The sequence below is a fragment of the Lathyrus oleraceus genome, chromosome 1 (assembly GCF_024323335.1).
Source record: "Lathyrus oleraceus cultivar Zhongwan6 chromosome 1, CAAS_Psat_ZW6_1.0, whole genome shotgun sequence".
Classification (NCBI taxonomy): Eukaryota; Viridiplantae; Streptophyta; class Magnoliopsida; order Fabales; family Fabaceae; genus Lathyrus; species Lathyrus oleraceus.
This window is the reverse complement of record NC_066579.1, coordinates 53,188,022-53,205,622: the sequence shown is the minus strand read 5'-3', so window position 1 is coordinate 53,205,622 and position 17,601 is coordinate 53,188,022.

Genomic DNA, 17,601 nt, shown 5'->3' with positions numbered 1-17,601 from the left:
TACAGAATACTCATAATGTCCATACCTTGTTCTGAAAGCAGTCTTCTGAATATCCTCAGTTTTCACACGTATCTGATGATACCCCGATCTCAAATCTATTTTGCTGAACACACTCGCACCAACCAACTGATCCATCAAATCATCAATCCTCGGCAAAGGATACTGATTCTTGATCGTCACTTTATTCAGTTGCCTGTAGTCCACACACAACCTCATAGTACCTTCTTTCTTCTTAACCAATAACACTGGTGCGCCCCATGGTGACACACTCAGACGAATAAATTTCTTATCCAACAGATCTTTCAGCTGACTCTTCAATTCAGTTAACTCAACAGCAGACATACGGTACGGAGTCATCGATATCGGCCTAGTACCAGGTACCAAATCAATCGAGAACTCAACTTCACGCTCTGGCGGTAATTCATTCATTTCTTCAGGAAACACATCAGGAAAATCACACACCACAGCTAGATCGCAAATCACCAGTTTATCTTTAGCCTCCAAAGTCGCTAACAGCATAAACAACTCTGCCCCATCTGCTACTGCCTCATTCACCTGCCTTGCTGATAGAAACAAACTCTTTCCTTCCTCAATCTCAGGAAAGATCACAGTCTTATCAAAACAGTTGATATAAACTCGGTTAAACACCAACCAGTTCATACCCAGGATAACATCAATCTGCACTAGTGGAAGACACACGAGGTCCATCCCAAAGTCTCTACCAAAAAAACTCAAAGGACAATTTAAACAAACTGAAGTAGTAGTCACTGAACCCTTCGCAGGAGTATCAATCACCATACTCCCATGCATCTCAGATATCTCTAATTTAAGTTTCACAGCACAATCCAAAGATATAAAGGAATGAGTCGCACCTGTGTCAATAATAGCTACAAGAGGAAAGCCATTAATATAACACGTACCTCAGATCAAACGATCATCTGGAGAAGTCTCAGAACCCGATAAAGCAAAGACCTTGCCTCCCGACTGGTTCTCTTTCTTCGGCTTAGGACACTGTGGACTGATATGACCCACCTCTCCACAGTTGAAACAAGTCATAGTCTTCAACCGGCACTCTGCAGCCAAGTGACCACCTTTGCCACACTTGAAACACTTCTTCTCAGTACTGGTACACTTATGGATACGATGTCCAGCCTGACCACATCTGCAACACTTAGCAGGGGCACTGGAGTCTCCCCCACTAGGTCTCTTCATCCCACTCTGTCTCTGGAAACCTTTGCCAGCTGCATACGGCTTCCCACGATCATTCTGATTCTTGCCTTTCCTATCAACCCTCTGCTGATAGCTCTCCGCTCTGGCCTTGGTATCCTGTTCAAAAATCCTACAACAGTCAACCAAGTCAGAAAACACTCTAATCCGCTGATACCCAATAGCCTGCTTGATCTCGGGACGTAACCCGTTCTCAAACTTCACATATTTTGAAAATTCCCCAGTAGCCTCATCATAGGGAGTGTAATACTTCGACGGCTCTGTGAACTTAGCAGCATACTCAGTAACAGACCGATTGCCCTGCTTCAATTCTAAGAACTCTATCTCTTTCTTTCCTCTGACATCCTCTGGAAAGTACTTCCTCAGGAATCTCTCTCTGAACACCGCCCAAGTGATCTCAGCACTCCCAGCAGCTTCCAACTCAGTGCGGGCAGCAACCCACCAATCATCTGCTTCCTCTGACAGCATATGCGTACCGAACCTGACCTTCTGGTTATCGGCACACTCAGTCACTCGGAAGATCCTCTCGATCTCCTTCAACCACTTCTGAGCACCATCTGGATCGTATGCTCCCTTGAACATTGGAGGATTGTTCTTCTGGAACTCACTCAGTTGACGAGCAGCTCCCAATCCCACAACATTCGGATTCCCTCCAAGTACTCCAGCTAGCATACCCAGAGCCTCAGCAATCGCAGCATCGTCTCTACCTCTTCCAGCCATCTCTATTCTGAGAACCCAACAAGCTAAAACAATAAGTACTGATAGGGTTACACAACACCTATCACATACAGGGAAACAGAATAATTACGACTCGACTCGACCGACTATGCTCTGATACCACTAATGTAACACCCTTCTAAAATACCCCAATAATTAATTAAAACAACAAAATATGAATCAGAGTAGATATGCAATTTCAGGGTGTCACACTTGACACTTCACACCATTCACCAAAATAACTTGTCATGCTCATTTATTAATCAAAATAAAACATTGCACAATTCGCAGCGGATAGAAATCTAACAACATGCAAACCATGTAACACATTTCATGTAAAATTGTTCAACAACCAAAAATAAAACAAAGTAAAACATCCCGTCCCGATGTTACATATACCAGAGCATGACCCACTAAGGAACTACACTAGACTCCAAGCACTAGCTTCTACTCAATCACTGCTCGTTACCTGAAACATAGTTGTAAGGGTGAGTTCCTCAATCGATATAATAAGCATTATAAAATATCATGTAATGCTAAGTAAATTAACACATTCATCACCCTAATCATATCACACATTCAGCAACGGCAACATCAACTCATAATCATACTTAACACAAACACAAAACACACGTATAATATTGGAATACATCCATTCATATTATACACCATACATACATTATGAAATGAGACTCCATGCATGCGGTACCGATTATTCGTGAACACATAGTTCAACCTCACCGATCAAACCCAGATACGGCTACCAAGCTCACTAGTCCCACTCATTTGAGACCTAGTGACTCCCTCACTAATTCCTCACCATGGGAATTAGCTACCACCATAAAGGCTATGCTATGCACGCTAAATCACCTAGCATGCAAACATCAACAACAATCCACAATGGACATATGCTCACACTCTAAGCCATAAACAGTCCATCCATAATTGCATACATAATAGATATATTCACAACATTATGCATACCATCATACATCATCAGCATATTTATCACAGAATCATATCATGTCATGCCAAATAATAAATCACAGTATTAGCACACTCTACTAATACCTATACTGCTCAAAACAACGGGAAATGATCCCTACTATATCATACATCAGCTAAATTACATCACTCAGCTGAAACGACCAAAACTGCACAACAACAGCTCAGAAAATCAAACTTCTGCCCATACACGTATGCCTCATGCCCATACGCGTATGACACATTTCCTAGCCAAGCCCATACAATATGTACACATAATTCCATTCCAAAACGTACACAATATTTAAATATCAATTTTTCACTTTTCAAACAGTGTTAACCGGTTAACGCCCTGGGTTAATCGGTTAACGCAAAACAGAATGCGCTTCCTGGCAAATTTTAACAGTGTTAACCGGTTAACGCCCTGGGTTAACCGGTTAACGCAAGACAGAAATTAATTTTTTTAATTATCATAACAGTGTTAACCGGTTAACGCCCTGGGTTAACCGGTTAACGCAAGACAGAAAGCTGTTCCTGCGCTAACAACGAACATAATGCAGAATTACCCGCATTTTTCGCCGTTGGAGGACTTCCGGACCTCCGATTTCGATTCCGTAAAAAGCTACACGTCCAGAAAATCACGACTCATCCAAATATAGATTCATTCACGGTTTTAACGTAATTTATTCATCACAATTTGCAGCATTCATCATCCTGATTAAAGTCAATTCAATGGCTTATTACTACCCATTACATGTTAACCCATAATGCCCATTAAACGATGATAAACCCCCCTTACCTGAGTTAATCCGGCAAATCCTTTAACTTCAAGCTTTTCCCTTCTTCAACCCTTTTTCTCTTGCTCTTCCGTTTTGCCCTTTTTCCACTTTTTAGTCGCTTCTCTATTTTCACGTGTAAAAACCTTTTTACTAAATGGGACTCTTTACCGATTCCAACAATCGTTCCAATTCCAACTTTATTATTCCAATAATAATAATCTAATAATATTCCAATTATTTAATTAAATTAATAAATATACTAATAATAATATATATGAAGGGTTTATCTTTTATTTTGAAAAATAATACCCTCTCATTCATATTATCATCATAATATACTATTAAACTTAAATTAAATAGTTATCATATTTTATCAGGGTGTTACAGATGAAACTCGAAGATTTGTACATGACAAAATCATTGGTCAATTGCCTTTACCTGAAGCAAGCTCTGTATTCATTCAAAATAGTGAAGACAAAGTCTTAAATAAACAACTTGATATGTCCAATAAGATGATTCTTGATCTTGAGAATACCGAGGTTACCATCAGTGATGAATATCAAGCGTTGTTGTTATTGCATGCTTTACCAAGATCTCATGCTCACTTCAAAGAAACCATGTTATATGGAAGAAAGTCCCTTACCTTTGAAGAAGTTAAATCAGCCTTGTACTCGAATGATTTGAATGAAAGAAAGGAGAAAAGGCCATCATCTGTTGGTGAAGGATTGTCTGTAAAAGGAAAATTAACAAAGAAAGACGGTAGGTTTGAGAAGAAGAAATGTAAAGTTCTACATAATTCTTATGGCAATAATGCTCATGCTATTAGGTGTTACCATAGTAAGAAGGAGGTTCACACAAGAAAGGTATGTCCTGATCGAATGAATAATCATGGTAGAAAGGTAATGGTAATGTATCAATTATGCAATATGATTATGAATCATTTGATGTCCTGGTGGTTTGAGCAGCGACTCTGGCAAGGAGTGGATTATGGATTCAGGTTGCACTTGACACATGACTCCAAACAAAGATGTGTTTGAGGACCTATGTGATCAAGATGGTAGATCAATGTTGTTTGGAAACAACAAAGCCTGCAAAATCACAGGTATTGGATCTGTAAGATTCAAGCTCCATGATGAGTCAATAAGGCTATGACTGATGTCAGGCATGTACATGAACTTATGAGGAATTTGATTTCTCTTGGTGAATTTGATAAGAAAGGATTTTTTTTCAAAGGAGAGCAAAGTATCCTAAGGGTAATTAAGGGGTCGAAGGAAGTATTGAGAGGCATCAAGAAGTAATTCCTATATACCCTTGAGGTTGAGGTTGTAAGTGGTTCAGTAGATGTGGCATACAAAAAACCTATATCGAAGACTAAATTATGGCACAAGCGACTTGGTCATGTTAGTGAAAGAGGTTTGGTCGAATTATTGAAACAAAATCTGCTATGTGGTGACAAGGTCAAAAAAACTAGTGTTCTGTGAACCTTGTGTATTTGGTAAATCCTGCAGAGTGAAGTTTAACAAAGGTAAACAAAGCACACATGGATCCCTTGATTATATCCATGTTGATCTTGAGGGCCTGGAATAAATCCTTCACATTCAGGTGCAAGATATTTTCTATCCATAGTGGATGATTACTCACGAAAATTATGGGTATTCATTCAGAAAGCCAAGGATGAATATTTTGAAAATCTCAAAAGTTGGAAGACTCTGGTCAAAAACTAAACTGACAAGAAGGGAGATTGAGGACCGACAATTGTCTTGAATTTTGCAATGAGGCTTTCGACACATATTGTGTTGTGTCTGATATTACAAGGCACATAACTACTGCAGGTACTCCCTAACAAAATGGTTTGGCTTAAAGGTTTAATTGGATCATTTTGGAAAGGGTTAAATGCATGTTGGTTAGTGATGGATTGAGTAAGGTGTTTTGGATTGAGTAAGGTGTTTTGGATTGAGGCCGATATGAATGCATCATAATTGATAAATAAATGTCATTCGACTTCCTTGGGGATGAAAACACATGAAAAAGTATGGTTGAGAAACCCATCTAATCTACACAGACTTAGAGTATTTGGCTGTTTAGCCTATGCTCATATTAGGCAAGACAAGGTCGAACCTAGAGCTATGAAATGCATGTTTATTGGATACCCCAAATGAGTTAAATCTTATAGGTTGTGGTGCCTAGAGCCCGGTGTAGCGGTGTATTCGTCATTTTATGATTTATTGACTAAATCAAAAGCAAAGCATACAAAGAATCGAGTCGCCACCGCACTTTTATTTATCCAAAGGAATGGCTAAAAAGCGAACAAAAGCCTAAGAAGTTTTACACATATAAAACTAATGAAAAGATCAGAGAATCTGGGTAAGGGGTTAATTACGCAATGGGAAGGTGTTAGGCATCCAAAACGTCCTAGGTACTCCTAGGGAGCCCTTTTCACACTTGTTGTATAAAAATGTTTATTTGTTTATGACATATTGTGCAAACATGAATGGGAAGATGAGAAAAGAATATACAATTTATTATTTTTGTGTTTGAACGGATGAACCCGTTGCCTACGTACCTTCCATGAAAGGTAAGGATCAAAACGCCGTAGTTCGGCTAAAAAATTTCCAAAATATGAGTGGGTTCATTTTAAAACAAGAGCACTAAGGCTTTTCATTATCAACGGGAGAAAACTCAACCAAGACCAACAATCCACCATGCAAGGATAGCTTCAACATACTAGTGAGGGGTTAACCCTATAATAAGTATGGAAGACTTACAATCAACTCACTAAGGATGTGGTGAGATTTACATCAACCACTATGAGAATTGAAACCTATGGCTAATGTATGAAAGCATATTAACAATGGACAAAGCCACAAAACAATTGAATGGGTGAAGTTATTTGATTATGAGTATTCACAAATGGATGGTCAAAGTATGATTAGAATTCAATTCAGAAAGGAGTGTTATCAAAAGTGAAGTTTGAAAATCAAGGACTTAAGGTCCAGGTTTTTAATTTGAAAAGACATGAAAATGTTTGCACAATATGTATTTACAAGTTTCAAAAGTCAACAAGTGAAAAGGGGTTTTGAAATAAAAAGGGTGTGGATGAAGGAGTGTAAAACTTCCTAGAAGTTCACCTCTTGAAATCATATAGAAGATGATTCAAGTGTGTCCTTTGGAATAAGGCAGCAAAGTAAGTAAGCAAATAAAAGCAAGGTGATATCGGATGCCAATCAATGGACTTATACCAATCTCACAAACAAAGGTGGATACCGGATACCAATCAATGGATTTACACCAATCTCCTAAAACAAAACAATGATACCGGATGCCAATAAATGGGCTTATACCAATCTCACAAAATAAACACGGATATCAGATGCCAATCTATCTGGACTTATACCAATCTCCCAAAACAAACAAAATATGGATATCAGATGCCAATCTATCTGGGCTTACTCTAATCTCCAAAAGATGATCATAGGAATACAAAAGCCAACAACATGGACTTACAATTGCATCCTCACATACAACAAACAAAACCAAATCACTAAGCAAAGAGGACATAAGTGGCCAATGAAATGGTCTTACACTCAATCCCTTCCAAATCATAGGAACAATGGCCAATTAATGGACTTACAGTTGATTCCTCAATGGGCAAACTCAAACAAGTCACCAAGATATGAAATGATGATCATGCAATAATGAGCAATTAATGATGATAAATGCACAAAGCACACAAGCAAGCATGTACAAATGAATCAAGCAATCAATCAAGCACAGTCATTTAGCACACACTATATACAAGCAATTTGGCTCAAGCAAGGGTTAGACTTGAAAGTCAATTGGAATGGGGTAAGTGGTGCTCTTAACCTTAACATTGAGAGTCAAGGTGAAGCAGATGAAAGGATATAAGGGGTGTGCCTCATTGCTCTTATCCCTGGTCGGGGAGAGCATTGAATAATAGAAGGTGTGGGAGTTCGGAAAGTTGGAACTCTCTCCACAAGTTAATGACTCTATAGATCTTGGGTTAAGATCTACGATGCTACAACATGTAATGTGAGCAAAGGGAAGACACACAGAATAGTAGGAGATGGACTACACATCTCTTTTATCTACCAATTGCCTTATCAAAGGATTTTTCCTGCTTGGGGACAAAGATAAACAATCACAAGCATTGCCTCTTAAGGAGGACTTCAGACAGGTGCCTGGCCAAGTAACAAGCCAGGTCTTCCAGACTACATGGAGTTAGAGACATTATACCTCAATGCTCAAGCTATCAAGCAAAGCAAAAGCAAGTTCACAATGAACTATAGCAACTAAGGTACCTGAAAACAATCCAACACAATTAGTATACAATACAGACAATCAACCAACAGTTAATGCAACAGACAACCAATATAGGCAAAGGCATAAGCCACAAGTCAATCCCAATTGAATCAACTTCAACCTACAAAACACACATTAGTAATCAAAACAAATATCAAATGCTCTCAAGATTAGGCATCATCAATTGTGTAACTTGCATGTGCAACCTGAAACAAAGCTTCAAACATGAGAGGCAAACCCTTAGGCCAAAGCCTAGGGTCAAAGATGAGGAAAAAAATTTAAAACAGAACATGAAAATTGACAAGAATCAAGAATAATCAATCAAGAACAACATCCAAGTAGTCTTATGTCAAAAGCATCAACCAATTTCATTTCATAAACAAATCATGTCAATGTATGCAAGTTGGAAGCTCAATGATGCAAACAGAATGATCACAAGCATGTTAATTCCAAAATGGCTCAATAAATCTCAAGAAAAATCAAGGCTAAACAGAACATATTCAAGGATCAACACACCAAAAATCATGGCATTTGGACAAGTATAAACATGTCAAATAAATTCACTAAGTCAATGTAAGCATAAACAAGCTCAAAGGAAGCACAAATTGATATATCAACTTAAGGCAATCCTAAAACAGAGATGACAAGTGATAAATGATTCAAACCAAAGCCAAGACAAACTTCAATGTGTCTAGAATCAATGTACAAAATTTCAGGCTCATATGATAAGGCATAAGAATTTCACAAATCATCTAAGTTCAACACTCATCAAAAGTTCAAACATGACAAGCCAGAAGAGAAAATCTCAAACAAATTGGAAATGAATCTAAAAATTCTACAAAAATTCATGATCAATCCTAACATCCAGAAGTAGCATCATGCAAAAATTCAGATCATTTGGCATTTATTTGGCATGGTAAATAAAATCAGAAAGTTGGACAAGAAATGGTGTGACACACATTGTCACACCTCCATTAATCACATCATAACTCAACATCCAGAAATGGGAAAAATGCAAACTATATACCAAAATGACCATTAGGGTGTCTAGTTTATGCATGTCAATTTTCAGATTCATTGAATTAACCATCATCATTTCACAAAGGAAAAGGCAAGCAAGGTGCAACAAAGCATATGTATGAACAAACCCTAGGCTAAAACAAATTTCACCCGAGCACAAATTCTGGAAAAGTCATCAAAAAATAGAAGACATCATGAAGATCATTGTGAAAAAAACCTCATGTGATTTGGATCATTGTTTTAGGAGTTATGAATTTTTGAATGGAAAGAAAAATTAAAAAAATGCATGATGAAGGCATGTGAACATGGATAGCATACAAGAGAAAAATGCAAAAGCCAAAAAATGCAAATGCTGGAACTCGGAATCGAACCGAGTGTGAATTCAAATATGGCGCTCACTTAATGAAACGCGCCGTTTCATTAAGTGATGTGGCAAAGCGCTTCATTCTGAGCCAATTAAACAGCCAGGTGGAGATGATGTGGACCAATGCATGGCAACAAACCGCGAAACACATGCAACACTCACGCCAAGCAGATCAAATGAAATCTGGAAATCGAAACCCTAGACATTCATCCATTGTTCATCATGTTCATAATCATCAAGATCCAAACATCACAGAAATTCACGGAACATACATCATTGGAACCGTCCTTCAACACACATCAATAATCCAACATCAATTCAACCTAATTCTACTCATGTTCAAAGATTCAAGCGAAGAAAGTTTCACATGTCAACATTCAAATCCACATAACTACCTCAAAACTCAATGAAAATCCACGATCTAAAGTTCATTACAACCAGCAACAAAGGATCTACAAGATGCATATCATAATTTCATGAATTAGAGCATTCGAATTTTAACCTTGCTGATGATGCAGAGTTGAAATCGTGTGAATCTGGCTTGGAGGAGCTGAAACAGATGCTCTATAGTGCTGAGGAAGATGAATGAATGATGGACAACAGCTCAACAATGCTTAATCTCGATGGAATCTCCAACTGCCATGAAAGTGCTCAAGCTTCAACAGTCACGATTTGGCCTCAATGCTGCAGGATCTTGCTTCAATCTTCTTCGATTATGCCTGTAGATGATGAATAGAACAAGAAGCAAGCAAAAGCAATGAAGAAAATCGATGAAAAGTTGAGAGAAAATTTGAGAGCAAAAGTTTAGATCTGAAATTCTGAAGTTGTTGTTGTGATTTTCTGTTATGATTAGGAATATATACCCTCTGCTAATGAAGCTCTTAATCAAGATTAAGCTAATGCAAAAGGATTAGTGAAATGGAATGGTTTATGCAAATTGCCAAAATCACCCTTACATGTGCATGGCATGCTACAGTACTCGTGGCTTGCTTGAAATGCACCTCAAATGTCAATTTTAATCAAATGCCAATGGAGAAATGTAATGGCAATGCATATTTTTTTAAATTGGAGATTTTCCTCCAAAATTCAAAATGAATTCAAGTGAAAAATGCATTATTTTTGTGATGAGAATTGATGGAATGTGATGCATGATTATGATAGTAGGGATCAAGAGTGAAATGTCACAAAAAGAACCACATGATTTGGCCTTTTGGTTCAAAAGTTATGCCTTCTTGAAGTTCAAATTCCATTGACAATGATTTGATCATATCTTGCCAACCACAAATGAGAAATGGATGTTCTTGGACTTTTTGGAAAGGTGAGAGCAATATCTTCAACTTTCATGTTGGACAAAATTTGATTTGAAGCTTTCTTGATGGTGTAAATTTGAGGAGAAGACCTTTCCATTTTTGGCATTTTGAAATTACAGGTCACTTACTATTTTTGGAAACTTTTCATCTGACCTCAAATCCTTCAATGTTGATGTTTGAAATGTTATATGAGACTTGTATGGACATGAATGAGGTCTCTCTAACCATCTCCCACCTTCAAATCCATGATTGAATGCACAGTTGACTTGTGTTGACTTTTCTAGGGTTTCAGCTGACCTAGCTGTGATCAGATAAAATCCAAGCCTCTACCACTTGAGATCTTGATTCAAAATGATGTCATGGTTCATATGAACTCTTGATGAATGATCATGGTGCCCAAATTCTTCAGAATGGCCACCACCTATTGCTCAATGAATGCCTTTGACTGGCTTGACCTAATGTTGCTTCATCTGCAAGTAACAAGGTTAGATGACAATATTTTTGTACTTTTTGGGTTAGTAAACAAATGAAAAGCAATGATATATAAATGCACAACATGCTTGGTGATCAAGAACCACACTCAAGATACAACCCACCCACAAGGAAGGAAGCAAGGTGTACAAGATCCTTGAGGCAATGATATGATATGATATGACGCCATGAGGGATCTTAGGGACAAAATTGGGGTCTTACAGATGCCCCTATTTAAGGTCATTCTAGCCGGAGAAGTGAAGTTTAGAAATCTTCATCTCGACGCGGTAGAATGGGCTTAAATAACAGTAATGAGACAAATTTGGTCCCTAAGAGACCTCATGATGCAGATGTATGCATGTAAAAAGACACAAACTCTGTGGGGATATGTTTCACACAGAAGAAAAGACAATCCGTCGGAGTAATACACTCACCAGGAACAGAGACTCTAACAGGACTCTTATTGGGGACTCTTATTGGGGATAGAGAGAAAAAGAAATGCGTGAGCAGGACACGACTCTGAATTAGGAAAACAGAAAGCAGACTGGAGACTTTACTGGGGAAGTAAGTGACTCAAACTGGGGATCAGGGGGTTTCCAAAGGAAGATACATCCATTGGAAAGACACAAGCTGACTCAAACTATCCACAAAGGATACTTCGGATGAAAATCCGGACTCGGACCAAGGAACGATTCACAAAGAACCTCCCTGCCGGGGAAAAATGCATATATTGGGGAAAACGCCAATACAACAAAGGGTAAAAATCACAGCAAGAAACTCCACCGGGAAAGGTCTAACAAAGAGACTCCTGGGGAAAAGCAACAAGGATGAGGTGTTACCGGTATAAGGGTAACAAACTCAGGAAGAATGAATATCTAAGACCGATATAAGGGTGAGAGATATCAATCAACCAAACATCTGAGAAAGACCTGAAAAAGGTACATCAACTCAGGAAAATCTGACTCCACAGGGGACCAAGGTCATAATAGGGAGCAGAAAGGAAGGAACACCAGGGATACCGAGGTATATAATAGGTGACCGACCAAAGCGTGAATTGGTATATATGCCAAAACACTCATCATCCGAAAGGAGGGCTTGAAAAAGCAAATCGACTTACAGGATGGACATTCGAATCCACAACAGGAAAACGAATCTTACTCAACTGGGGACACAAACCCAAAGAGTGCATGAAATATAATATCCATTACCGTCAGAACGTGGATAAAATACTCGCATGAGATATATTATCTATTACCGTCAGAACGTAGACAATATACTCGCATGGAAGAGACACCAGAGATACCGAGGTATATAATAGGTGACCTACCGAAAACGTGAATTGGTATATATGCCAAAACACTCATCATCCGAAACACAAACTGGTTAAAGGATGGATATTCGATTCTACAAAGAATACGAATCTTACTCTACTGGATCAACAAAGGATTCCAACCAAAGAGCGAAAGAGATATATTATTCATTACCGTTAGAACGTGAATAATACACTCGAAAAGGAAGAGACACCTGAGATACCGGTTAGGGCATATAATAGGTGACTAACCAAAAAGAGAGACAATCGATACCAAGCATACGGGTAAACGAAAGACAACTCACAGGGATAAATTGCAAGCATCCGGCAATTATCCAACAACAAATATTCGACTCCGCAAAGGGAAATAACGAATCTTACTCGACTAGGGAAACAAAAACGGCTTCGACTGAAGAGTGCATGAGATATATTATCCATTACCGTCAGAACGTGGATAACATACTCGCATGGAAGATTATCCAAAACCGGTATAAGGGTTAACAAAGGATAAATCGACCGAAAAGAAAGGCATCGGGATACCAAACTAGGTATATAAAAATGACCAATCAAAGGGAGCAACAATCATTACCAGGCAAACGGGTAAATGAAAAGCGACGCAACTGGGGATACATTGATACAAAAATCAATGACCCGGGGATGAATTGCATAAACAGAAATTATCCATAAAGACTAGCTGGGGATATATTGATAAACAATCAATAATCTGGGGAACAAATCACTAGCAAACGGTGAAAGGACCCACTGACGACTTCAAAAGGGATAAAATTGCAAGCATACGACAATTATCCAGAAGACTTGATGGGGATACAATTGCGAGCAACCGGCAATTATCCACAAGCAAAGAAGGAATATCAACATCGAATATCGAATGAAGATAACCACAAAGAGTAACCATCATCGGTTAGGATGAACAACAAGGTTAACTCTGCAAAGGGGAGAAATTAGGGTTTACAACTACCGAATACGGGGTAGAATACCAACTCTGGCTAGGGATAGAATTGCTAGCAACCGGCAATTATCCACAAAAAGCACAGACTCCATTGGGAATAAAACCACAACAGCACAAAATCCACCATCAACCAGAACGAACCACAAAGGTTACCTCTGCTAGGGAAGAAGAGAAAGGACTTACAACTACCGAATATGGGGTAGTGGCCATCAAACTCTGATGAGGATAAAAAGATAGGGTTTACATCCACCGAACACTGGGTAGAAAACCAACTCCGCGTGGGGAATGAAAGAATCACAATTCCGCACGGGAGACAAAAATAGGGTTTATAACAAACCATCCACTCTTGCTAAGGAATAAAAGGTATATAACCACAAATTCCACCAAGAAGAGGGAACGTAGGACTTACAACTACCGGTATAAGGGTAGAGGCCCAAAAAGATTCTGCTGGGCATAAAAGAATTAACGCCGGTTACTGGGCAATTATTCATCTATTCCACAGGGAAGCACGAGAAACAGTTGACAAATGGTCTATTCGGGATCAATCCGAAAAGATAGACTGAATCAGAACACGTCCTAATGAGGATATAACTCAATAGGAACATCCATCCCAATATATATGTTGGGAGGAAACGGAAGAAACCATCATCCACGAGGATATATCTCAGTGGGGAACTGCAGAAGGAAAGACATACACTTTCTGCTTATGGGGCTGACTCTATGGGGAGAGATTTAAACACCCGACGTCTGCTTGGGAAGATCTATAAAGAGATCTATATCACCCATAGCAGGAGACAACAAACAAGAGACATATGGCAAAAATGCAACATGAATATCTGAATGTTTATGATTATGCATGAATATGCGTGATTTATGTTTGATGAATGCTGACAAAACAGACATATCTAACACAAACAGGGTCCAGGAATCAAACGTCCGGTACTATACTTCCAGAGAAAAAACCAACTGGAAAGCCAATCTGTTGGAGATCCACATGCTGTAAAGCAAAGATCTGCGGGGAGGCCAAAGATCAGAGATATCACCGAATCTCTGAGTAATGGATCAACAATCAACCCAACTGGGGTACAAAAAGTCACAACAGGCACAAACAGCCACAAAGACAAATCTGTTGGGGATAAGGAGGAGTCCCGAGATATCTGCAGGGGAATCCTCAGTATCAAAAGCTCACTGCACAAGCGAGAACTGCTATGAAAGCAACTCCACACAACTCCACTGGGGAACAACCCACAAAGGGAGAACAGATCATCCACGTAGAATCTACTGCACAAGCAACTCTACCGGGGAGAACACAAATAGCCCTTCCATCGGGGAATACACCCACTGGAGGGAAAATCCAGATCACACAAGTAGATTCTGCAACAAGCCACTCTACTGAGGATCAAAAGCAATCAGGGAATCAACCCAATATATGGATGATAGGCCACCAACCAACCTACTGGGGAAGCAGAAATTTCAACAAGCAGAAACTGCCGCAAAAGCAACTCTGTCGAGGATACCAGCTCTGGCGGAGGCTCTGAGGGGAATTATCACAGATGCGAATCGGATTTTGTTGGGGATACCACCTCCTTTGGGGATTTTGCACAAATACAGTCCACCAAACCACAAATCTACTGACGGCTCCACTAGGGAAATCCACTGCGGGATCCACTGGGGATATGGAAGAGAGCTAGGGAATCAACCACTAAATGTTGACTCTTCTGAGGAGAACCTCCACAACTGCTGAGGAGGAACATAATCACTGCTCTGCTGAAGGCTAAGCACTCTGATGGGGAGATAGCAACTCCGCTGGCGACTTGGCCGGGAAAGAGGGTACTGCTGGAGCAAACGAAGTCTTCCACAAGCGCTCTGCCCTGAGGATATATCACAAATTCCACTAGCGACTATGCTGAGGAAAGAAGCAACAACCCTGCTTGCGATAAATGCTGGGGAAAGCAGTAAAGTACCGGGATATCAATCCACCAACCACTGAATCTTCAAAAAGAAAGCCGCCATGCTGAGGCGAGAAACAACAACTCTGCTAGCGACTGCACTGGGGGGAGACTACTGCTGGAGAAGAAAATGAAGTCTTCAACAACATCTCTGCTTGGGAAACAACCCACCACAATAACTCTTGGGGAACAACCCCACCAACAAAGCAGGAGAAAGAGGATACAACTAATGCCAGGAATATGAACAAATGTCTTACCTGTAGGAAATCATGCCACCCTTGGGAGAGCACTGAGAAGTTTTTAAGTATCCTTTCATCATTGTGAATGTTCACTTTGTTTAAAACAACAATTTGAAAAATTTATTCGTTTAAAACAATGATATTTTATCAATTAAAACATGCAAAACATTTGTTGAATTGAAACAAATAAGAGTGCAAATAATTGGATAAAAGCTCAAATTGATTTGATGGAATGGTAGCCTGCAAATGACAAGACTCCATAGATCTGTACAAATTTGAAATCAGCGATATATATTGGAAGAGGGCTACATTGAACATAATGATCCTTTCTCTACCAATTTGAATCTCGATGTATTCAAAGCTTCAGTCAACGACGAATCGAGAACTTCTGACGAAAATACAGCTGTGGAACAGAAAGTCTCGTCAGGATGCAGTTACTTGCCAAATCCCTAATTTTTGCCTAAATTGCCCCAGGGTGAGGTACTCAATCTAGCGGGATGCAAATTCATTTTTTTCCAAGTCTCTAACTTTTGCCTGGATCACCCTTTCGGGTTCTCCACCGGGACGCTCATTTTTGCCTAAGCCGCCCTTTCGGGTTTTCAACTTAGCAAGCTATTCTGTTTTTCATTTGCATATACTTTTTTTTAGGCAAAGTATTTCTTGACTGCATCTGAATTCACAGGACGAGTGAAATCCTCCCCATCTATTGTTGTAAGCATCAAAGCACCGCCTGAAAAGGCTCTCTTAACAACATATGGACCCTCGTAGTTTGGAGTCCACTTGTCCCTGGAATCGGGCGCGAAAGACAAAACTTTCTTGAGCACGAGGTCACCTTCTCGGAACACACGAGGCTTGACCTTCTTATCGAATGCTTTCTTCATTCTCTGCTGATACAACTGACCATGACACATGGCAGTTAATCTCTTCTCTTCAATCAAATTCAGTTGGTCATAACGACTCTGAATCCATTCAGCATCAGTCAACTTGGCTTCCATCAAGACTCTCATTGATGGGATCTCCACCTCTACTGGGAGAACAGCCTCCATGCCGTAAACAAGAGAGAAAGGGGTTGCCCCTGTTGAAGTGCGGACAGATGTACGATACCCATGCAAAGCAAATGGCAGCATCTCATGCCAACCTTTGTACGTAACTATCATCTTCTGGATAATCTTCTTGATATTCTTATTAGCAGCTTCAACAACCCCATTCATCTTAGGTCTGTAGGGAGAGGAGTTATGGTGTGCAATCTTGAATTCAGCGCACAAATCTTCCATCATCTTATTATTCAGATTAGATCCATTATCAGTAATGATCTTATCTGGAACACCATAACGGCAAATCAGCTGGTTCTTGATAAACTTCACAACCACCTGCCTGGTCACATTCGCATACGATGCGGCCTCAACCCATTTGGTGAAGTAGTCAATTGCTACGAGAATAAACCTGTGTCCATTGGACGCCTTCGGTTCAATCATGCCGATCATGTCAATTCCCCACATAGAGAAAGGCCATGGTGATGAAATCACATTCAGAAGTGTCGGAGGAATATGAATCTTATCCGCATAAATCTGACACTTGTGGCATTTCTTCACATATTTGCAGCAGTCAGACTCCATTGTCAGCCAATAGTAGTCTGCTCTCAACATCTTTCTAGCCATGGCATGTCCATTGGAATGAGTACCAAATGAACCCTCATGGACCTCAGTCATCAACAGGTTTGCTTCGTGTCTATCCACGCATCTGAGCAAAACCATGTCAAAATTTCTCTTATACAACACTTCACCACTGAGGTAGAAACTGCCTGACAACCTTCTCAAAGTTTTCCTGTCTCTCACAGATGCCCTAGGCGGGTAGACCTAGTTCTGGAGTAAATTCTTGATATCAAAATACCAAGGCTTATCATCATTGACTTCTTCAACTGCAAACACGTGAGCTGGTCTAT